Source organism: Microtus ochrogaster, linkage group LG5 (genome assembly GCF_000317375.1).
Source record: "Microtus ochrogaster isolate Prairie Vole_2 linkage group LG5, MicOch1.0, whole genome shotgun sequence".
Lineage (NCBI taxonomy): Eukaryota > Metazoa > Chordata > Mammalia > Rodentia > Cricetidae > Microtus > Microtus ochrogaster.
The window spans coordinates 33,391,939-33,415,099 of NC_022031.1; the positions used below are offsets into that span (position 1 = coordinate 33,391,939).

At 40.3% G+C, this 23,161-nt stretch overlaps 1 protein-coding gene across 4 annotated transcripts in view; it reads right to left on the minus strand.

The window, feature by feature from the left end:
• The window catches only part of Lingo2 (leucine rich repeat and Ig domain containing 2), a 1,024,105-nt gene that overhangs the window by 33,810 nt on the left and 967,134 nt on the right, over positions 1 to 23,161 (minus strand). The window contains exon 2 of one of the 4 annotated variants that reach the window (XM_026786731.1): positions 22,900 to 22,988. The exons of the other annotated variants lie outside the window; for them this stretch is intronic. The gene's annotated coding sequence lies outside the window, so the exon portion shown is untranslated. The remainder of the gene's footprint in view (positions 1 to 22,899; positions 22,989 to 23,161) is intronic. 4 annotated transcript variants of the gene reach the window in all.

Sequence of the window (23,161 nt, forward strand, 5' to 3'; positions counted from 1 at the left end):
TTTTTTTTTTGATTTTCGAGACAGGGTTTCTCCGTAGCTTTTTTTGGTTCCTGTCCTGGAACTAGCTCTTCTAGAACAGGCTGGCCTCGAACTCACAGTGATCCACCTGCCTCTGCCTCCCGAGTGCTGGGTTTAAAGGCGTGTGTCACCACCGCCCGGCTGAAAATTTTTTTTATGTAGGAAATGGAAAACTGCTATTGTATACTAAAAGACAAAGGCTTACAAAGGAAAATGCAATAATAAAATAAATTTCAAAAATAATATGTTTAGTGTAAATCAAAGTCACTGGTGTTTTATGCTTTGAAAGTGAAGAATCAGACTTTATATGGATAATCCCCATTTCTCACTAGTGAGGAAGGCAAGAGCCTAGTCCTATTCTGTATTGACAATGGGGACAGGACCTGAAGTGTACACAAACTATTTCTGATATCAGCTACCGAAAAGCTATAGCTTAAACTTCTGTTGAAAGTAAGAGGATTGATCGATATTGAGATGCAAAGATACAAAATGTGGTTCTTATTTAGACAAGATAAACAAAACCCTGGGTGGTAATGGAGCCACTATGCTGCACAAAAATATACCGGCATAACAATAAGACCCTCAGATCCGCAGGATGTTTAGTGGCTTTTATGCCAAACATCCATTTCATTCCCTACCAAGAAAAAGATCTAATTAATGATATTTTTCTGGGTAACTAAACTCCTTCAAAGGAGCATTGTCTCTCTAAGACATATCAAGGCACTTGAAACACCCTTCATGAAGTGTATATGTCTATATATTTACATATGTATTGTAATATGTAACACATGACTTACATATATGTTTAAGATTTTTATTATTTCAAATTCAAGTGGCAGAATGCATTGTCATTCCTTTCAGAGGGAATATGTTTGAAGTGTTGACTGCAGCTAATAAAAAGATGAGTGTTTAGCCATCTTTATACAACAGCAGATGTTTGCCTTGGCATTTCTCCAGCCCTTGGGTTGTGAAACCTAATATTTCTTTTTATTAGTTGGTGGCCTACTCATTTCTGGGCCTCAGTGAAGGGCTTGAGTTTCACCTGTGAGGGGTCGCTTGCTCTGGAATCCCTTAGTCCTTGCACAGGTTCTGTACGAGGTTCAGGTGGTGTTAAAGAGGGGAAGCAATTGGGGAGGTACTTCAGCACAGCGTGTTCTCAGTAAAGGCACTGCTCACATTTAGCTTCTAATGTGACATAATGAACTATGAACTAAAGGTAATTGGAAAATTCGTGCCCTCTGTGATGTGCAGAAGTTTAATGTATGACAATAAACCACGGGTCAGTTAGAAGGCTTGATCAATATTTGTATTGTTTTTTAATGCAAGGAAATAACAGTGATAGATTTTCCCTGGGTTTGCTCATGAGTGCATATCAGCAGACAACGCGTGGGGCTAGTCATTGATCAGAGCCAAATTAAAATTTCATTAACAAATCAGATACCCATGTGAATTTTTCCAGAGTTTCCACCATCTTTAAAACACCCCGTCTTCTATTTCTAACCCACTTGTGTCTCATAACTAACATATAAATGTCTGCTCTGTGTAGAGCACATATTTCTCATGCATTACCTCATCCACTCCCCCAGCAACATGGCAGAAGGCTACCTTCATTTACAGGCTAGGACATAGAAGCAAAGAGAAGCCAAGGCAACTACTTACCTATTATGATATGGTTGATGTCAAGAAAATTTAAACTCTCAGAGACCCTCAGTTTTCTCCGACCAAAAGTTCATGTTATTTCTACAAGCCCACACTGTTTCCCATAAGGAGTGTCGGGGTCATTTTGGTTGACCTTGTTTGAATGGAGATGGGAAGGGGTGAATGAGGAAGATGACAAGGGAAGGTCCCTGTAAACAGTATGGAGGAACATTTGAACCCATTCCAAAGGGCCCTGGGGCTGCTGTTCTTCCTTGTTCTAAGAGCAGAACATCTGTCCATCAAGATTAGTGGAAAGCCAGAAATTCAAATGTGGCACTTTCAAGTCAAGTGATAGGATTTAGCGTATGTGACCGGAAAGGCTTCTGAGACTCAGTTTTGTTCCGTGTTTTCCAGTAGTTTCTACACAAAGACAACAGCAGTTTGAAGTTTTCTGCTCTTTGTTTGGACAGTGTCCCCACTTGGTTCAAAGACCGATTTTAGACATTCAAGCACCATGCAGCACGTTAGAGAGTTTGAGGTTTAATCAATACAATTGACTGGGAAAGAACTCCTCACTCCAGGCTTCATGCACTGGACAGGCACTGAGTCTCATCTTCTGTTTGATTTTGAGGATCTCTGAAATTGGTAAAGCTTCCTTTTTTCATGGAATTTTAAATGCCAACTTACATTATGTTTGGTGGGCTAGAAGGTTCTCATGGCAATCAGCTCCTGAATTGTGGGGTTTTTTATATGAGAAGTGTTTTAGTGGTGATGACACTAGAGGTCAGAGTTTTGTCTCTCCTGCTCTCTCTATTGGACCCTGCTCATTAACGGATTGGTGCATATCCTCCTTCTCCTCACAAATATACTGAACACTATTATCTCAGTCAGTGGAAATCACCTCTTCTGTAGACAGGAAATGGAATACACTTTAGAGGGCAATGTGTAAAAGATTTCCAGGAATGTGAAAGACAGGTCAGTGTTCTGAAAATGTATAGGCGCACACAAACACACAAAACCAAGCACTATGCTTCCTGCATGCTAGGACTTGTCCTAAGAACTTTACTTGCCTTAACTCAAGTCTTCCTCCCCTTTTGCAAATGAGATGGTAATATACATAAAAGTTAAGAGTCTTGCTTCATTTAGTTTACATGGCTAAGAAGCAATAAAGGGGTTATGTTAATGCTAAAGATTTTGAATGAATCACCCTAAAATTTATAAGGAAGCAAGAAGTTCCCAAGATAACAAAAACTATCCTGAACAATAATAGACACAGTGTTGATGGGGGAGAGTCTTCTGTTTTGTGTTAATTTCATTGGTTAAATAAAGAGACTGCCTTGGCCCTTTGATAGGACAGAAAATTAGGTAGGCAGAGTAAACAGAACAGAATGCTGGGAGAAAGAAGCCAAGTCAGGCAGTCACCATGATTCTCCCACTCCAGACAGACGCAGGTTAAGATCATTCCTGGTAAGCCAGCTCGTGGTGCTACACAGATTATTAGAAATGGGTTAAATCAATATTTAAGAGCTAGCCAATAAGAGGTTAAAACTAATGGGCCAAACAGTGTTTAAAAGAATACGGTTTCCATGTAATTATTTTAGGTAAAGCTAGCAGGGCGGCAGGAAGCAGCCCCGCCGTTCCCACTACTACACAGTGTAGATACCAACAGACCTGATTTATACTTCAGAGCTGTGCTAACAAGCAGCAAGGTGGGTGGAACAAAACAGACACACAGATCAAAGGAACAGAGGACCCAGATAGTATATAAACCCTTGCAGCTATAGCAACATGGATTTTGACGTAGACGGCCCACCACACATCAGAGAAAAGATAGTCTCTTCAAAAAATGCTGCTCGATATCCACATGAGGAAGAAGGAAAATAGATCGCTATGTCTTATCCTGTGCAAATATCAACTTCAAGTGGTTCATGACCCTGGTGTAAGACACAAAACTCTGCAACTGAAGGAAGAAGAAACTAAAACACTTTATGATATAGGCATAGGCAAGGTCTTGCTGAATATGGCATCGGTAGTATAGGAAATAATGGTAACAATCAACACATGGGCCCCCATGAAATTAAAACTCTTCTATACAACAAGGAAATATTTAATGAAGTGGAAAGAGTGACTAAAGAGAGTCTATGGAGTGCAGAAAACCTGTGAAAAAGCTATCTGACAGAGTATTAATATCTAGAATATGCAAGGGAATAAAAAAGCTGAGAAATCAAATAACCCATTCAATAAAAGGGCTAATGAAATGTGAATGACCAAAAATTAATGTCTACCTTCATTAGTCATCAGAGAAGTGCAAATAAAAGCTACATGTATATTTTATCTAAGCCCAATCATGATGAAAGTCTTTAATGAAACAAAAAATGCTGATAGGGATATGAGTAAAATGGAACCACTATACCCTGCTCCCAGGAATAAAACTATTCCAGCACCTCTAGCAATTAATACAGCCGTTTCTCACAAAACCAAAGCTAGCTACACAGAAAGGTAAAAAAGACAAGGACTCCTGAGTAAATAGGGAGCATGGGGGTCATGGTAGAAGGTAGAAGGGGAGTGGGGAGGAAGGGAGGGGAGTGGAGAAAAATGTATAGTGCAATAAAAACAAAAAAAGGAAAATAAGATACAAAAAAATTCCAAAAACCAAAATTGTCTGGGGGGAAAGGGAAGGAAGGAGTGAGAAAAAAAAAAGTGTTAAGAGTATTAATAAGAATATTCTCAACATACAATACACCACAAACAATATAAAACCCTATGAAAATATCCTTATGAAATTGGCATTATTTTGTACAATGTACAAAATGCAATTAAAATAAAAAAGATAAAATTTAAAGTCAATGGGGTAGATAATAAGGCTAGTGTTACAAACTCTAAGTACACAGAGTCGATGATGTATTAATCATTTGAAGTAGGCGGAACCTAACACAGAAATGGCATCATGAGGAATCAAAATAGCAAGTAGGACAGACCACAGAGCCTAAGCTGTGGATTCAGAAAGCTGAGGCACAAGTCATCCATCTGTAAAATGTCACAAATGCCTCCTTTCCTCCTTTCTACCAATTTCCCATCAAAAAGGTACGAGAGACAGAAAATCATATAAAGGCATGATTGATGTCTTCTAGGTGCTCTCCAGCTTGCCCACTGTGGTGCGATGTAACTCTAGCTCTTGCATCTTACTAAGAGGTGCCTTGATTTTTATGTCAATAAAAATGATTAAATGAAGAAATAGAAAGGTAAAATTGTTCTTCATTTTCAATCATACATCTAAGTGCCTAGACCTCACTATTCGTTTTATAACTTTGACCTAAGTTGATTTTTATTTACTTCAGGTGAGTCAAAATCTGTCACGATAATAGCTGTTAGGTTTTTTTAAAAAATATTATTTATTATTATATTTTTTAATTTCCCAGTTTTCTTTGCTTTTCCACTAGAGTTGCTTTGGTAAGCTCTACATCAGAGTCTTGTCCTCCTAAGATGGGGTGTAGTCTTGAACAGGGTTATGTGAAGGAAAGTTCAAAGGAGATGAGGAATGTGGTAGAGGGCACAAGGGAAAAGCAAAAGCAGCAACTTCGGAGAAAGGAAGCTATTCTATGTAAAACAGGGTTGGGAAGACCTCCAATAGGCTTAGTCTTTAGAATTTTCTGTCTCTCTCATAAGATTGCATAATGCTACTTTTATGCTAGTTTCAGCTGCTTTGAATTATTCTCGGTTGTTTGGTCTACAGTATTGCAAATAACCCACTGCTCTGAAGTTGACCAATGGGGGTCACAGGTTAACGATGAGCCTTGTAACTGCTAATTTAATTGCATCGTATAGTGGAGGAGCACTGCCTATGGGCTCCTCAGCACCTCTCATATGTGGAACCAAGCAAGGATAAGCAGGTAAGCTTCGCGCTGCAGTGCAACTGGGTAGCCGGAGATTGCTCATTCATTTCCCAGCCACCCAGACCTGAATAGCCACACAGAAACTATATTAATTACAACACTGTTTGGCCTATTAGCTCAGGCTTCTTATTAACTAACTCTTACATCTTAACCCATTTCTATTAATCTGTGTATCGGCACAAGACTGTAGCTTACTGATAAGTGTCTGGCGTCTGTCTCCTTCAGCAGCTACATGGTATCTATCTGACTCCACTTACTCTCTCTCTCTCACTCTCTCTCTCTCTCTCTCTCTCTCTCTCTCTCTCTCTCTCTCTCTCTCTCTCTCTATCTCTATCTCTTCCAGCCTGGCTATATTCTGCCCTGCTAAAGGCTGAAGCAGTTTTTTTTATTAACTAATGGTAATAAAACATATTCATAGCATACAGAGGGAAATCCTAGATCATAACTGGATAAAATCTGTTAGATGTTTGTTTCACTGCTGACATCATCTTGTTAAATACTGACTTCAAACCTTCTTTCAAACTCTAAACTGGAAAAGAAATACACTATCTGTCATTTAATTATCATGCCACCTGGTAGTTGGAACTAGCCATCAACAAACATGGACTTTGTCCTGGAAAAAATGAGTATTATTATTTTTTTTCTGAAGTAAGGAAGTGGAATTCTAACTACAGGATACAGAAAAATGTGAATTTACTTTCTGTGTTCCTAGCTTAGACATCAAGGCTTGCTATTGCCTGTTAGCATTTTATATTTTAGAAGTAGAATAGAGTAAGAGGGTTGGATTAATTGAGATTAACTTGGTACCAACCCGTGTATCTTCTGTAGTTATTTAAATTCTTATTATCATTTTACAAATGAAGAACTAGTTAAATTACTGACCCAAGGTCATACGTTGTCATTGTCGTAGGAAGTTTGGTGGAGGGCGAATGAGTGGCAGGGTTTAATTCTCAGAGAAAAGCTAGAAGCAGCAGCTAGGAATGAGCTGCTTTAAAGGTTTCTGATTACAAAGAATAATTATATTATTTTAGTTTAATGGTTTTGAAGATGCTAAAAAACTTATAGGGGGTCCTAGGCTATTTACAGAGCTTATAAAATGTGAGTGTGACTCTTAAGATGGCAGCGTCAAAAATAAAAGAAAAGAGGCTAGAGAAATATCTCAATGCTTAAGAGTACTTGCTGGGCAATGATGAGGATCACAATTTGAATACAATACCCACATAACAAACCAGGACTCCTGTTAACTGTGTGTAACTCCAGCTCTGAATGATCTGAGGCCCCCTTCTGATCTTGGCACATGACCACACATACAGAGGCACAGAGAGAGAAAGGGGGGAAGGAGGGAAGAGGAAGGGAGAGACAGACAGACAGAGACAAAGAACCATAGAGGAAAGAGATAGGGAGAGATCTTTTTAAAAGAAGTAATAGAAAATATTTCAAACTGTTATTCTAAACCTTTCTTTCTCAAAGTCCTGACTTTCCAGTAGTTACAGGACTAAGTAAGGAATCTGGTTAAACTGAATGAGCAACAATAGGAAGACAAAGTTTCCTCTGTACTGAGGAGGGTTATTGAGGTTGTTCACAGTTTTTTTCTGAAGGGCTTAGACAACATAATTCTCTCTGGCATGATTCAGTTGTGGCTTTGATCCTTTTACCTCAGAGCAAACACTATACTAGGTTACCTGCTAAGGTTACCCCATAAGTCCTCAACCTCTGTTCAGATGATACACCAACACAGAGAGTTTGGGGACTCACTCGCACTGTTTACAGGCAACCGTAATTAGTACCATTCTCTGAGGCCTCTCATAGGCCGGGTGTGAGCCTTCTTAGTTGAGAGAACTGGAGTGGGCTGCCCATGGGAAGGATCCAGTATCATAGTTCTCTGAGGCCAGGTGCCAGTGTGCTCTCATTTTTAGAATGCTGGAGTTGGTTTCCCATTAAAAGGATACAGAGAGCGAGGAGAGGCACCTAGCATCAAAGCAACCAACACAGAAACACAGCTAAAATATCGATATTCAGACACGGGGACCAAATAATGTCATGTTTAGTAACAAACACTGCCGCTCGTTCCATAGGAGCCTAGGACAGCAGAGGATTTTAGGGGACAATGAGGAAAGGCCAAAGGAAGTCCGAGAATATGTTTGCCTCATATTCTAAAGGCTGCCCTGCCATATTGAAATACACATTTTCTCTGCCACACTATCCAGCTGAACTCTCTTCTCTTTAGAAACTTTCTCTCTCTCACGTTCTTCCCTCTGCTCCTCCATTTCCAGGAGGTTCTAGTTGTCACCAAAATCACACACTCATTTTCACTTCTGTCTCTGCTCAACCCACACACTGGCTCTGGAAACTCTCGCCCTGGGTATTCAGATTGATTTCTCTTACTTTCCCGTTTCTGTCAAGCAACTGGCAAACGTGTTAATGATAACACAGTAGGCTGTAGCTCCAGTTACTCACTGGCAGCTTGATGGATCGCATCTGAAAATACTCTTTAGTCTTTTCACCCACCTGTGACTAAGGGTTAATTTCTCTTTCTTGAGCCTCTTAAATTCTTTTACTTTCTAATGTTTGAGTACTTATCCTAAAGGAGCAAATAGATTGATTAAAAGCATTGGTATTTCAGAAAAACAGTAGCTATATAAATTATGGTATGTGGACTCAAGGTACCATTGGTTCATTCACCAACATATGAATTCACAAAAATATATATATTTATATGTTACATACATATATATTTATGTTATGTGTGTGTGTCTATGTGTGTTCCAGAGAGAGCAAAAGAGAGAAATACAGAGATAGACAGAGAGAGGAGGGGGAGAGAAAGAGTTTAGAAAATCTGAATCTATATGAGAGAGAGAAATAGAAATATAGGGAGAGGGAGAGAAAAAGGGAGAGGGAGAAAGAAAAGGAGGGAGGTTAGAAAATCTGAGTCTACATAAACTGGAATCCTGACCTTAGACTGAGAAACCGTAGACAGAACCATTCTTGGCCTCAGAATTCTGTCTCTGATACTAAGTTGTTTTACTAAGTACTTAGGATATTTTTTCTTCTGGCTCTAATTTTATATTTAATGACTACTAAGAGAAAGTTTTATTTTGTACACACTGTACACTAGGCCATCTGATTTAATGATTTTACACCATATCAACAGAAATTAATCCAATGATGCCATCTTGGGTTTAGTCACAATGGACAGAGACTTATTTGTGGAAAACTGTCTTTTTGCTTTGGTGGAATACTACCAAGAAGTCAGTGGTTTGTTCTTTCTTCTGGGTCTAATGGCTGTAAAAAAGCCTGATGCTGTCTCTGATGCTGTCTGAATGCTCTCATTTTGGAGCACCAGCCACTCTCAAAGTGCCTCCAGTGGAGCAGCTGGCATCTTTCTCCAAGTGCATCCTCCTAGGTGCATGTCCTAAAAGGAAACGGAGGCCTGCTTTTCCGAGATAAACATTACTAGGATACCACTATTTTGAAAATTATGGTGTACTAGTTTCTGCCATAATCTTACTTGATATCACTGTGGCAGCCTGTCTCCAAGGTGACGTTCATCAATTTCTCTAAGCTTGCCCATACACACAGGGCACCCTGCACTTGAAAGGCAGCTAATGCTCATTTTCTCCTCTTCCCGCAGGTTGGCCTGTGGCTGCTTTGGCCCATAGAATACTGAGGAAGTGGTGTCACAACTTTGGGATATATTATCTGAAACCTCCCATCTTCGCTTGGGTCTGCTGGAAAGCTCTCTTTGGGGGAGTGAAGCGGCTGCTTGTCACTTGGTCCAACTTTTCTGAGGCTATCTATGTGTTATAAGGAAGCCCAAGACAGTCATATTGAAAAGCTTCATAGAGACACAGTTGACTGATCCTTGGCTGACCTATCTATTACCTCCCAGACACCAGTGATGAAATCCTTAATGCTCCAGTCTGAGCCGCACTCAGCCAGAAAGTCTATGAACACTCCGGGTGAGAAGAGCTATCTATGCTCAGCCTATAATTGACAGCGTGAGAGACAAGAATAAAACTGTTTCTTTAATTTGGGGGTGATTTTTGTGTCACGTTGTATAATTTTAAAAATATGCTAAGCTTAGAACATCTTAGCAGATAGAACTTTTCCTTATATAGGTCCCATATTCAGGGTTAGAGCTGAGAATCGAAACTAATGCCCTACCTAAAGTTTACTCTATATTGTCTAAAAGTTTGGTAGAGCAGGCAGACAATTCCAGTAATCCTTGGAATGCAGAACTGTGAGGCAAATCAGATACTAATTCAAATGTGTTAGAAGAAGAAATTCACTTCTGGTCCTGGACTTAAAAGTTCAGATTGTCCTTAATTGAGAATTTAAATGCATACGTACAGTCACAAAGAAGCCATGACAGAGAAACCCGGGGTTTAGTAGTAATGCCTGATCAGAAAGCATGAATTGCATACCCAATAGTGGAGGGAGGCCTTGGTGACAGACTCAGAAGGAAAATAGTGATCGGTCTTGTGTGCAGTTGCAGCTTGCCAGATGTTGGACAAGCTGCCTGCACACGGGTATCCACAAGTTTCTGCAACTTTTGCAGAATACCCAACAGTAAGGACTTCGTGTACATGCAGGTGGCACATGCAAACATTGCAGCAAGGAACATACTTGTGTTAGACTGCAGTGTGGATTTTGTGTATATGCAGGAGGTACATGCAGGTATCTCAGGAAGGACCGGAAGTATGCTAGGCAGCAGCTAGAGGATAGTCACTGGGCTTTTCACTCTGGCTGTAATTTACTGTTGCTCACATATTTCTTCTGATGTCTACTTGGCAGCAACTGCCATTCAGACAGAGATACGGCCTTTCAGAGAGCACCACCGTAACTCCTGGAAAAGTTAGAGAAGTTGGTGAAGATGATAATAGGTATGTGTAAGTCCAACAAAAGCTTGTCCAAAGGGATGTTACAGACCCTGAGAAAGAGGTGAATGTTGAGGTCTAATATTTGAGAACTCCCTCTTGTTACTTCACGGAGCGGTAATAGAATTGCTCCATAAATTGTTGAGGAGTCGAATGGATTTTAAATAACAAAATTCTCTTTGCACTCGGTATTAGATCTTTTGTACATGATGTCAAATAATTGCTACAATGCTTGAAATGAGTTTCTCTGGTGATTAGATTGTTTTTGAAAATTTCTCTCTTGAGTGTGCAATAGTGGTATGATATTGACTTTAGAAACTTCACAGGAGAAGCTCAGTGAGGAGACTAGACATGAGTGAATGAGGACCCACATAGCACACACTCCCTCGAGAAGCAAAGTAGAGGGTGTTATAGTAGACCCTGAGAGGGAGCAGCAACCCTTAGAACACAGAGTGGCAGCAGACCAGAATCAGCTTGTCTGCATGTATTTATAAATTGTAACATGTTCACACTGAAACCATGTTGTAAAGGATGCTCGCTTTCCCAGGAAGGCTTCAGAAGACTGACTTGGTATTTCACAGAGGCACACAGTGGTATCAGTAGGCCTAGCGGCAGGAGCAACAGGAGGAAGGAAAAAGGAAGATCAGGGTTGCCTTTGTTCTGGCTACTTCACTGGATAGCCTGAATCAGAACCAGGGGAGCTTGATTCGATTTTTAGTGTTTTTGGGGTGGGGGAGAATTTTGTGTATGAGCTTTGTGATGTACATCATTTCTGCCCTTCTGTCTCCAAATCCTTCCATATCCTGCTCTCAAACTCATGATCTCTTTTTAGATAAGATACTGTGACAACTCCTTCGGACAGAGGATTTTCGCACAGCCCTGTGGTTATCTAGTGACTATCTCTATTGACTAAAACACTTCTGTGGTTTGAATAGCCTATTCAATCAGACAAGCATTTATGATTCCTCCCTCAAATGCTGAGCCTGTGCTAAGTGCTGCAGAGCACTTTTTTTTTTTTCTTTTTGGCTTCTTTGGATTTGCTAGTCTTGTAAAAATGTTAAGTGTGGGTGGGCACTCTCATAGAGTTATTAGTGTTTTTATTCATCAAGAATTTGCACAGCAAACAACTGTCATCTATTATTCCCTTCCCCGTGCCCTCTAAAACCGATACCAACTCTGCTCCGGGACTGCTGTACTGAGACGAAATTAATCTAAAACATTTCCCCACTTGTCTAGTCTCCTTTGCCTGCTATGGCAGCTTAATTCTTAGTTGTACAATGACTAAAGATGATATGCCTGTTAAGACAATTCTGAATGACTTTAAAGAAGTGACTTAGATTAACTGATCATTACACAGTGCTTGCACTTTTCTTGTTTCGAGCCTGATCTGTTAGGGATCCGTAATCACCATCAACATACTTTTACATATTTTAACAAGAAGTTTTAATATCTACTGCAGAGGTTTGCAAACCTCAAAAAAAAAAAAAAGGCCTTCATAGAATCCTTTCTTCAAACGAAATCTTACTCAGGAATATCTAAAATAGATCAAAGTGAGAGGCACTGATTGAAGCTGGCTGCTCAATTCCCGGAGCCCTCCTCCCCGACCATACCAAAGAACACCCCCAAGGTACCGCCACCCCTCCAGGAACCACAGGCCAGTCCTGAACTGCTACAGATCTAATAGAATCAGAGACATGCAGAATTCCTGAGTAAAGGGTGTCACGCAGACGATCATGAATTGTAGAAGAGCAGAGGAGGTTACACCACTGGTTCGTCTTTCTCTTTCCAGGTAAAAATACTGAGGCTGGGAAAGGTTACAAAGTACCCTGTGCAGTGGGGAGCATATGAGTTAAATGTCACAATTGCTTTAGCTAAATCTAAGGCTTTTTCCACATCAGTGCAAGCCTATTGGATACAGACACATTAGGAAAGGATCAGTGGAAAATGAATTTTTAAAACTTTAATTTATGAGTGTTAGTATTTTGCTTGCATTTGTAGACATACGTGTATAGACATGCTCTGTGGCATGCCTTGTGCTCATAGGGGTCATGAGAGGGCAAAGGATTCCTTGGAACTGACCTTATAGGTGGTGGTGAGCTAATATGTGGCTGCTGGGAATTGAACCTGTGCCTTCCTGCAAGAATAAAAAGCACTATCTCCTGCTGAGCCACCTCTTCAGCCTCCTCAAAGAATTATTTCAAGCAGCGAAAGAATCCAGCAGAGAAGAGAAGGCTGAAGTGGTTAGCAAAGACATGACAACATGACATCCCTTCCAAATTTAAAAGAGGTGGAAATGAAACCATCGTTAAGAGGATTATGACAGAACATTCAAGAAGCCTTTGCCACATCTGCAAAGTTTTCAGAAGACCTACCTGCATGGGGTAGCAAGATGCTACTAAAATCTTGGGAATTGATAAGTATTATGTTGTTCAGACTTTGGAAGAGAAGGTGGTGCGACCTGAGAACAGGGTTAGAAACTCAACTTTAGCCTACAATTTGATAGCCAGATTCAGAAAAGATGCCCTACAGCAGGAGGTTCATACAGCTTAGAATGTGGAACTCAAGTACTCTGCAGGCAACAGCTGAGTGAGGTAGCCCAGTTAATCAAATTGTGTATTTACTTTTTAAAAAAAGTTTATTTTTTACTTTTTTATTTTATATGCCAACCACAGCTTCTCCTCTTTCTTCTCCTCAAGTTCCTTTCCCCCCACCTCCCTTCTACTCCTGTCCCTCCATCCACTCCTCCCCATCTCCGTTCAGATGGGGTAAGGTCTCCCCAGTCAGCAAAGCATGGCTTCTCAGGTTGCAGCAGTGAGCTCCTGCCCACTGCGTCAAGGCTGAGCAAGGCATTCCCACCATAGGGAATAGGTTCCAAAACTCCAGCTCACAGAGTGAACCCTGCCGACATGAACCCAGGAGCCTAGAGAAATGACTCCGGGTAGTTTTTCATCCACTGTTGCCTTTGGCCAGCTTACACTCAGCAATGAGGAGCAGATATCAGCTTTCTCCTCTCTCTCATAAGCTTCCTTACTTTTAGGTCTTCAGTTTGATTTTTGTGTGTGCGTAACAAGAATTAGACATTGAGCAGATGGTCAGTTTTTCCTTTTTTAAAAAACATATTTTTATTGAGCTATATATTTTTCTTTGCTCCCCTACCATTCCCTCCCCTCCCCTTCTATCCTCACCCATAATCCCCATGCTTCCAATTTACTAAGGAGATTTAGTCTTTTTTCTACTACCCATGTAGATTAGATCCATGTATGTCTCTCTTAGGGTCCTCTTTGTTGTCTAGGTTCTCTGGGATTGTAAATTAAATGGCTGAAAGGCACTTCAAGAAATGTTCAACATCCTTAGTCATCAGAGAAATACAAGTCAAAACAACTCTGAGATTCCATCTTACACCTGTAAGAATAGCCAAGATCAAAAACACTGATGACAACTTATGCTGGAGAGGACGTGGGGGTAAAGGGAGCCTGCATTGCTGATGGAAGTGCAAACTGGTACAGCTGCTTTGGATATCAGGATGGTGATTTCTCAGAAAATTAGGAAACAACCTAACTCAAGACCCATCAATACCACTTTTGGGTATATACCGAAAGGATGCTCAATCATACCACAAGGACATGTGCTCAACTATGTTCACAGCAGCATTGTTTGTCATAGCCAGAACCTGGAAACAACCTAAATGCCCCTCCACTGAAGAATGGATAGGGAAAATGTGGTATATTTATACAATGGAGTACTACACAGCAGAAAAATAATAACATCTCGAAATTTGCAGACAAATGGATGGATCTAGAAAACATCAGATTGAGTGAGAGAATCCAGACCCAGAAAGACAAATATAATATATGCTCACTCATGAGCGACTTTTAGACATAAAGTAAAGCAAAACCAGTTTTTTCTTAATGTTCGACAGAAATTGGATTCAACTCCCATGTAAGACAGAGGCAAATGCATTCCTGTGACATTCATCCATTATCAGAGAATGATGATGCTCAAATTGTACCAATTTACTTGCTTTTCTACTGTTATGGTTATGGGGAAGGAACTTTTAGACTTTTAGAAAAAATTGGGGAAATGAGTCAGACCCCTCTTTGTTCTGGGAAAGATTCCACCTGTACATGTTCTCACTGTGGCCACTTTTTCACGTTTCTAAAGCAGCTGAACTCCTGATGTCACGCAATGCTGTGTCCTAATTTGATCCTATTGCATGTTGTAAGTATCTGCATATGTGCAACCCAGCTTCTTGACCCACAGGGCACTCTGAGGGCAAAGGCAATGTTCACAGAGACACAAGCATGTAAAAAGGAGCTATATTTTTCCTTTGAAAATTAAATTCCCTTTTGGATATTTGTACCAGTGCAGAACAGATGCAAATATAGCTTTTTTGAGAGGATTTCTTTTAAATTAATCATTTGAACAAGAGGTGAATTGGAGCCACTGAGTGGATTATTTAACCCCATGGCAACATATTTTCTGTTTTCAAGCAATGAAGTAAGTGAGCTAACCTTCAGAATAAGAAGTACAGCTTATATAATATTCCTCTTGAGACCATGGAATCGTTACTGCCTTGCTGTCTAACTTTTTGATTCTCAATCTTGTATTTCAGGTATTTTCCTAGTCCTTTCTAGTAGGGATTAATTACTTACCATTGTGCAAAGTTCCCACATGCAAAGGAGCATACATGATTTATTTGCACTTTTTTATACTTTAATTAAACACTAGAGAATAAATTTTATTGAATTACTTAAATTTAACACTTTTTCTTTGACAGGGCCATACGCCGAAGCTCTGACTGGTCTAGAACTTACTGTTTAGACCAGGCTGACATTGAACTCACAGATATCTGCCTGCCCCGCCCCGCATGTGCTAGTCTTAAAAGCGTAAGCCATCATGCCTGGCATAAATTTAATACATTATACAAATAGACAGTAGATATTAGTTACAAAGGGTGGAGTTTTTAATCTGATAAATTTTCCCTCACAGCATGTCACAGTATTACAGTAAAAGTATGCGCTCAATAAAACATCCTTGAAATGCTCTCAGCTTTAAAACAAGCAGTCCTTCTGACTACCCTAAAACCAGTCTGAATCATTTAGGGCACTAACCCTTGACTGTGCTGGGTGAATCTGTACACCAAGAATTTCAAAAGCTACTGCAGTTTTGTTTTGCGTTTTAAGCTCAGCTGCTTTGAATGACAGCTATTTCAGGTGTTGCTTAAATTGTTTAACTTACCTAATGTCTGATTCAGGAGGATTCGGAACACATGGACTTTTGTATTCTGTGGCTGTGTTTGCACTTACTTAGAGTTCATGTGTTTGTACAGTGTGAAGAGCATCCATTCTACAATGCTTACATTGGAAAAGAACTCTGCCTTAGGTCAGGTGGCCCTGCTGTACTGTCTTAAAGGAGCCACTCTGTCCCAAGAGTTAGCCCAGGCTGCAATCACATGTGTATGTGGCTCATCTTCCCTGGAGTTGGTAGAACCATGAGATGATCCAGGCCTGTTTATAACTGCTTCACCCCTAGAGTTTAGAATACTGTGGACACAAACAAAGGCATTTGAATAATTGAATGAAGGACAAGAGAAAGCAGAATTTGAAGCTGGGTTTGGAAGACAGGAGAGATGATTTATAAGAATTCAAAGGTGATACCAAGTAGGGTGAGATTGGACATGGAGATATTAGTGGAGGTGGAAACTGGGGACCGCAAACAGGTCCTCGGGATCACATAGAATACAACAGATTTCTCTCTGTTTGGGTAGCAGGTCTCTGTGCAGCAGGAACTTACTGCAGAAATGGATGTGCACTTTTTATGTAACATTAGTTTAAACCCCATCAAGATGCTCAGTGACAATGAACAGTCTACATTGTTAGCTACAGGATGGTGTTTGTAAGACATGTGGGATTGGGTTGCTCTCATCATGCAGGAGGAATTTCCATGACGCACCTGATTAGGCAATGCATCACAAAGCGGTATATCATTGTTTCCACCCCCGGAAAGAGGGAAATGCTGACCGGCTTTCCAAACAGCACACACGACTCTCACTGGGTGAATGCTCTGTGTTCCCAGAGGTTGTGATGAGCTGAGGTTGCAGAAACTCAGGGGTCCTAAGTCAGAAGGTCCTGTTGGGCATCGTCCACGCTGCCATGCTGTTTTGCAAGTGTAAAGCAAGCGTAGCTGCTCCAGCCTCAGCTGATTGGCTCACCATGTTTGTGATCCTAGTCACCTGGCTGAAATGACTTATCTGTGTTTTTCACAGACAATCAGAGAATAAATGAGAGAGGGTTTAAACATTTCCTTAGGTCTCCTGTTTCCTCTTCTCTTTCCAGTTCTGTCTCTCTCCCCTTCTTTCCCACTATGTATTTTCAAATCTGTACCTATCCTGAAGATGTGGTGCCCGGTGTCCAAGACTGACTGATATATATTTGATCTGCAGCAGCTCCATCTTTTTCCCTTTAGTAATGGTTTTTCTTTCTTCCTTTTTAAAAGAAGGTAGCTATTCCCTAGAGCTCGCTGCTTTACTGCAGGCTTGTTTATTTTGGAAAGTGTATGTTTGGATGCTTTCAGTCTTAGATTCGGTTTAGTTGTAGTGGCTGGGCAAGTAAAAATAACAGCAGATTGTACTATTTTAAAAGCACGGTCTTTTGTTTTCCTTATAGCTCTGTAACAGTGAACTTTATAAAAGGCCCCTTCCATGGTAGCCAAGTTGAGACCAAGGGGAAAGGAAGACAAAAAAGAGTAAAACAAAAATGCATTGTGAGAAAGCATCTCCAAATGGAGAGATGGCCTTCTCAGTTTGAGATAGTAAACTGGCCCAGTATTCATTCTTTGTCTGACTTGTATTAAACCCATTAATGTATCTGGTGGAAGGTGCTTCCTGCCTATCTTGCCAGAGACATAAACCCTGGGGGCACGAGAAGCATAGGAGTAGGGCTATATGTACTTATAAGCAATTATCACTGGGGTAAAAAGAAAGGTGATAAAGTCTGGATCTATCTCGGGGCAGAGATGTTAAGATTTATTTTCAGTGTTATCAGACTGCCTTGCTACCCAAGCAGAGCTGCTTCACAGAGAAAGGAATGAGATGCACAGGGGGGATTATAGTTCTCACAAACATTTATCAATCGAAACAAGAAACTCTGAATGCAAAAGTGAAACACAATCACAAAGTCAATTTTAAATTGAGGAAAGGCCACAAAAACATGGACCTTTTGAGGATTAAAAAGAAAAAAAATCTTTACCTACGATTGCCAGAGATCAAAATAGAGAAGGGCTATGAAAGGAAAAAAAAACATAGCATGGCAAGACTGCTTTTCCAAATGATCTGGGACTGAAATAATGTATATAGCTCAAATTCAACCATTGAGAACAAGATGAATCTTTATAGACTGGAGAAGGACTTGTGTTAGATCAGTTAGAAAGATACAGAAACACACTTAACTCTTGAGATGCAGATTTGTTCAAATAGGAAATCTAAGTTGCTCATGGAATGCAGTTTTCACTGGAACTTCGGGATGATGCTCATTAGTTTTCAAGCAAAGCATCGTTTAATCACAGTATCTTTTGCGTCAACGGACTAGCAGTGATCATTCAAAGAAAGAGAGCAACTCCTAGGAACTACTTCCCACTAGCCACTCATTTCTAAGGGATTGTCACTGGAACCAGGAGCTACCTAGTACACTAAGGTATGCTAAAGACTTAGCAGCTATCCATCTCCTTGATCTCCTGTCTGGCAATGCCTTCCACTAAAAGGGAACCACACGTGCAACAAACACTGTTGAGCCAGTTTAGGAAGCAGCCATTCCACTCACATTATTTTGTTCCTTCTCTCATTCATTCACCCAACACTTACTTACTGAATAGTTAGTATGTGTTCAGTGCTGGACTAAGTCCTAGCGATGGTAAGTGAACAGCAGACCATATACACCCTCTTATGACTTACAGGATGACAATCTTGTATTTCGCTTATTAATTTATATCTAAACTCTTCTTAGAAAAATTAAGAACTCCCTTTAAAACTAAAACAACAGCCCAGACTGCACCCCTTAACTGGTCTCACACTAGGGCCCACAGCCCTGGTAACTTTACCTGAGGTCAGAGTGGTCTTAGGGATCCCAGTAAGACACCATCCACTAAATGAAAAAAAAAAGCCCTTAAAGAAATTGAGGAAAAGACAAATAAATATTAGATAGATTCAATAAATTCCTAAAGAAAAATATGCCAAGAAAAAAGAAACAAACAGGTGAAGGAAACTGTTCAAGATCTGAATAAAGAAATAGAACCGATGAAAACACAAACAAGGAAATCCTAGAAATGAAAAATTTGGCTAAAAATAAAACAATGAAAAAGAATCATTTGAGAATAAACATATGAAAGAACTTAGCTCATGTGCAGGTTATTTAGACTAATTTCTTTTTAAAAATATTATTTTTAAAACAATATTATTTTACATATGAATCTCAGTTCCCTCTCCCTCCCATCTTCTTGTTTTTCACAACTTCTACCTACCCCATTGCCCCAGCCATTCTGCAAAGAGTCTGATGGATGAGGCCACCCAAGGGAAGTCAAGATAGTCTGTCACATCGATTGAAGCAAGACAAAGTCCCTACCCCATATCTAGACTGAACAAGGTATCCCTCCACTGAGAATGGGCTCTAAAGAGCCAGTTCATGCACTAGGGATAAATACTGGTACTACTCCAAGTGGCTTCACAAACTGCCCAAGTCATTCAGAGGACCTAGTCCGGTTCTCTGCAGGTTCCCTAGGTATCAGTCTGGAGTCAGTGAGCTCCCACTTGCTCGGGTCAGCTATTTCTGTGGGTTTCCCAATCATGATCTTGATCCTTTTGCTCATAATGTTGATCTTCCCTCTCTATGACTGGACTCCAGGAGTTCAGTCTAGTGCTTAGCTGTGGATCTCTGCATCTGCTTCCATCAGTTGCTGGATGAAAGTTCTATGATGGCAATTAAGGTAGTCATCAATCTAACTAGCCTACGGTCCACAACCCTAGAGAAGACAGAAAACAAGGAGAACCCTAAGAGGACATATATGGATCCCCGGGAAGGGGAAGTAGACAAGATCTCCTTAGTACTTTGAGAGCAAGAGGAGAGAGGAGAGGGTGGTAGGGCAGTAGGGAGGGGGGAAGGAGAACATGAGGGATCAGGGAGGTCGAGGTGCATGAAGAAGAGAGAGGAGAGAGGAGAGCAAGGAATGATACCTTGAAAGAGGGAGCCATTGTGGGGTTAGCAACTAGGGAAACTCCCAAGAGTTCACAAGGATGACCCCAGCTAAGACCCTAAGCAGTAGTGAAGAGGACACATTAACTTCCCTACTCCTGTAATCAGACTAATAGCCTAATTTCTTAATGTAAGAAAGTAATGATATGTGCCTTCTTACAGGTTGTACATATTCCCCTGGATGGCCCTGCACCCATGCATGTATGCTAGCAATTAATGGGTTATAAATGGAACAAAGAGAAAATATGAATTAGTAAGGGGTCTGTGGGAGAATTTGTTCAGGGTTATAGGTTTGGATAAGATTAAAATACATTGTAAATGGGTGAAATTATACAATACATATATAAAAGTAAATTTCAAGTAAAGAAAATACTGTCTAAAATCACTTGCTCATAGATTTGCTACCAGTGTTACAAAGAGCCCTAAAACTCAAGAAAAGGTGATAAGCAAAATACAGTGACAGGAACCTAAGAGCATTCTTTGTGAGGAAATTGATGGAATAGCTTGATATATCTGAAATAGCAAAAAGACATAGGGTATGTGACTTAACACTCTCCTAAATATCCAACACCAAGTGTTTTGGGGTTACTAGTAGCAAAATAAGCAAAAGTTTCAACTATGAGAATATTCTTTTAACTATTTTTCTATCCACAAAGATCAATGAACTTATTTTTATTTCTAAAGCACTAATATGGATCCACTGAGAATAAAAATTAAACCCTCTCTTTTTTGTTGTAATATGAGCGGAGCAGCGGGCTGCGTTCCTGCCACTCCGGCTCATGGCCTCCTGGCTAGCTTATGCCCCGAAATAATTATACGGAAACTGTACTTTTTAAATATTGCCTGGCCCATTAGTTTCAGCCTCTTATTGGCTAGCTTTTATATATTGATCTAACTCATTTTTAATAATCTGTGTAGCCCATGAGGTGGCTTATCAGGGAAGATCTTAATCTGCGGCTGTGTAGGGTGGGAGAATAATGGTCATTGCCTGATTTGGCTTTTTTCTCCCAGCATTTTGTTCTGTTTATTTTGCCTATTTAATTTTTTGTCCTATTAGGGCCAAGCAGTTTTCTTTATTAGTTAGGGCGCCAAAGTGTAAGAGGTGTAATAACCAGGCTAGCTTAATATGAAACAGCAAATTTTAATGAAGGAATAGCTTACAGCATCAGGGATCCAGCGATGAGCAGGAGATACAAAAAAAGAGAGCGGTGGGGCTCATGCAGCCAGATTTATATGTAAACATTAGCCTGAGGCGAACGTGCCCCGCATTGGGAGGAGTTTCCCCTACACTTTTTAAGCAACAAATATGTTTAATTTTGCTCATGTACTTAATAAAGGATCACATGGGATATATAGTTTGACAGAAAGACCATGTGAGTTAACAGGCAATGACGGAATAGTAATATTCTGAAAAGTCTTTCTTTTACGCCTTGTATGTATTAACCCTTTGTAAATATAGATTTTTAAAAAGTGTATAGGTTTTGCCCGTCTTGTATATATGCATCCCACATTCATGCCCAGTGCTCAAAGAGGTCAGATGAGGATGACAGATTCTCAGAAACTGGAATATACAGTGGTGATCCCACATGTGTGTGCTGAGGATGGAACCCAAGTCCTCTGTAGGGACAAGTTCTCTTAATTACCGAGTCATCTCCCTAGCCCCCAAACGCTCTTCTTGTTATAGATACCTTTACAAAATCTTTTACGCCTTGTATGTATTAACCCTTTGTAAATATAGATTTTTAAAAAGTGTATAGGTTTTGCCCGTCTTGTATATATGCATCCCACATTCATGCCCAGTGCTCAAAGAGGTCAGATGAGGATGACAGATTCTCAGAAACTGGAATATACAGTGGTGATCCCACATGTGTGTGCTGAGGATGGAACCCAAGTCCTCTGTAGGGACAAGTTCTCTTAATTACCGAGTCATCTCCCTAGCCCCCAAACGCTCTTCTTGTTATAGATACCTTTACAAATAGAAGAAAATGTTAGAGAAAACATGATGGCATTATTGGTGCCATATTTGACAACTAATTCCAGCTAACTGACTTCCAGCTGTCAAGAACACGTAGACAGTCACACCTATGAGTTGCTTCATAGTGTAGAATTTCTTAGATACCACCACCTTTGTGGAGGCTAGAGCAAAACCATGGCTGTCTTACTCTACCACTCCTGACTTAGTTCCTTGAGACAGGCTCTCTCTCTGGATTTTATGAGATCAGCCTTTCTCTACTCACATGGCTGGGTAAGAGCAGCCATGCCCAGGTTTTACAAGGGTGCTGGGAACAAACTCAGAACTCGGGTCCTCGTGTTTAGTAAGCAAGTGCTTTTACTCTAGATCTATCTCCTCAGTCTTCGCCCCCCACTTTTATTTTTATAACAGTCCTCTGACAAGTAGATTAAGGAACAATGCTAACTTATAAACCATCCATGGAAATGAGAGTGTTTTAGTGGAAACAAGAGTGACTTAGTTAAAGTAGCAAAGAAACAAATACCAGAGATGAAGATTTTCTGGAACTCGATGGAGTTTGATTTCTCTTTTATCAAGGCACAAACTTAAGGGCTCTAGTCTCAGCAGGTGGGCTCTCTTCCTTTGAAGGACACAGAAAGGCATCTTCCACAGAGCTTAGTCAGGGCTGCTTCTCAGTGCCTGTTCAAGGAATGACCACTCTGTGGAAGCCAGTAGCTTTTGTGACACATTCTACCGGGGCTCTCATCTTTAACATTTCTCAGAAGATGCACCATGCCCCTTCTGAAAGGCCTGTGAAGGTGAGCTGGCTTTCTGTGAGAAGTGACAAGGTGGGAAAAAACTCAAATATGATTTCACTGAATTGAGAACTGATGGAAAATGTTAGACTCAATTCCAATTGATTTGGGGCTACTTCTTAGTCTTCTGGTATGTAATTCTCTGTGTGATTAAAACCTGAGGTATTACAGTGACCATATGAAGGTATAAAACCACTTTTCATTTATTCTACTGCACATTGTACTGTGGATTTTAGGGAAGCAACTGTGAAAGAAAAAAAAAGGCTTTAGATAGTAAAGGAAGTAAAACAAAGCTTAACCCAGGAAGGACAATCAGAAGAATCTAAAATCTATTATAATTACTAACAGAACGAATATACATGGAAAACATCAAGTGTACTTCTGAACAATCAGTGTGAAACACAGAGGTAATTCTGCCAGCAACAGCAGCTCTACTCTTGTACATAAATTGAATGCGGTACTTACAAATTCCCGCCACTTTCTTGCTTTCAGAAATGGGAAAGTTGACTTAGAATTCACAAGGATCTAAGGGGACCCAAGGAACCAGCACAGTCCTGAAAAAGATGAATACTGTTGAGTCTTGGGTTCCAAACTTACTACAAAGTGCTGGTAACTAGAACTGTGTGAAGCAATATGGACATATAGACAGAACAGATTTAAGAGTCCAGGCATAACAGTTCTCTCTCTCTCTCTCTCTCTCTCTCTCTCTCTCTCTCTCTCTCTCTCT